Source organism: Austrofundulus limnaeus, unplaced genomic scaffold, assembly GCF_001266775.1.
Source record: "Austrofundulus limnaeus strain Quisiro unplaced genomic scaffold, Austrofundulus_limnaeus-1.0 Scaffold227, whole genome shotgun sequence".
NCBI lineage: Eukaryota > Metazoa > Chordata > Actinopteri > Cyprinodontiformes > Rivulidae > Austrofundulus > Austrofundulus limnaeus.
This window is the reverse complement of record NW_013952629.1, coordinates 794,321-796,106: the sequence shown is the minus strand read 5'-3', so window position 1 is coordinate 796,106 and position 1,786 is coordinate 794,321. Positions and strand designations below refer to the sequence as shown.

The following is a 1,786-nucleotide window of genomic DNA, read 5'->3' as shown; positions in this document are numbered from 1 at the left end:
GAATCACCTTGAGCTGAGCGTCGCTAAGCCAATCAGGGCAGAATGACGACCAGCAGGAGCCGATGAAGGTCTAACACAGCAACAGTTATTTAGCCGGCCAAAGAACCACACGGCCTAGATAGGAAACCGGAAGTGAACACATTGGGCCTCCAGCAGAACACCAGCAAAGGACAAACAGCAGCGTCTGGTACAGAACAAACATTAAGAAAGTAAATTTGTGTAATTGAAAAACTGATAAGACAAACATTGCACTCACCACTGAGCCTAAAGTGTAGCTCCTCTAAAGGAGGAGGAATCAGGTAGACTCATTCTGGTAGCCTATTGAAACAGAAGCTAAGTTAAAGCTAGGCTACAAACAAAAACACCCAGGAAGTAGAAGCACTCCTTACCATAAAAAGGATCAAGGGTCGTTAACCGCACCCTTCATGCACCCACTAGCCTGGGGCTAGCGTGCAGCACCCGCAACCATAGTAGTCTGAACCGGGAGGCAACCATGTCACACAGGTAGAGGGRGGGCCCTTTATATACAGGCAGCCAGCGCCACAACCAATTAGATGCAGGCACTTGTGTGGTGCATTCAAAGCCTACAGGGCATACTGCCACACAACCATAGTTCCAATTACAGGGGAACATTAAGACCAATTTAAAGGATTAGCATTCTTTGAAGTTAGGGGGAGTGGGGTAAGTTGATCAATTTTTACCTCCGCCAAGGGAGGAGGTAATTTTTTCGGTTGCGTATGTCTGTCTGTTGGTAGACAAAATAACTCAAAAACTTWTGGACGGATTTTCATGAAATTTTCACCGCAAGTAGGTATTGCCAAAGGAACACACCATTAAATTTTGGTGATGATCCGGATCACAATCCGAAGCCATGAACAGCCAATCAGCTTCAAGGAAGCTGACCGTACACTTCCAATCACATCGGATCATTCGTAGACGGGTCAACACCCCGACTGTACACATCCAAAGGGATTGCCTGAATCGGTGTAGAAGACCAATAGCAAAGCACATGGAAATAAAACTTTACACTGAATTGTTTTTAAATCGAAAAACTTACTGTTTGAAGTTACTTTAATGTAACAACAGATCATTTTCATACTACATTGGCCTGCACGTCCTAACAATTTTGTGTTTAAGTTTTTGGAGTTTCTTTCCCCCTACCTGTATCAGAAGGGTAAGCTAGCTAACGCACCACCCCACGTTCAGGTCTGTTATCCAGTACATAACGCTAAGGTTTTCTTAAACAATTATGTTTATTCTGTTTTTTTTTTATGGCTAAATGTTTTTTTTTCTGATGCTGTTCCACTCCTTCTGTTGCATGTAATTTATTACATGTTCAGTCATTGTAAAGCACTTCTACACAAACACACAAATGACTAAAAATGTAATAAATCACACAAAACAAACACACACACTCACACACAAACATACGACCTTGGCGGAGGATGGTGTTCCCAGAGTGCTTCTAGTTTACTTATGCTGTTCTCAAGGCAAAGGAAAATGGTACACAAGTAAAACTAAAACATCTCTATTCATTTCAGGATGTTTCCCATCAGCGGAAATGCTGATGTTTCCCATCAGCATTTCCGCTGCATCCATAACAAAAAAGAGAAAAATATAACTTCTTTAAAAAAAAAGTGGTCTTGTGGCTGAACTTGCCCCAGCTTAGGGGTAAATTGAGCCAAGCCAGGGGGTAAATTGAGCCACATGGGGGTAAAGTGACCAAATTACTTTTTTCAATTTAAACTTGAGAGTAATTTTGAATTATCCAAAAGGAATCTTTAAA

The 1,786-nt window shown here is 41.8% G+C and overlaps 1 long non-coding RNA gene across 1 annotated transcript; it reads right to left on the bottom strand.

The window, feature by feature from the left end:
• Positions 1-8: 8 nt before the first annotated feature.
• Positions 9-556, bottom strand: LOC106525469 (uncharacterized). The gene is made up of 3 exons (XR_001311119.1): positions 390-556; positions 257-318; positions 9-184 (listed from the first exon to the last, which is right to left on the bottom strand). It is a non-coding gene; the product is annotated as an uncharacterized LOC106525469 (long non-coding RNA).
• Positions 557-1,786: the final 1,230 nt, after the last annotated feature.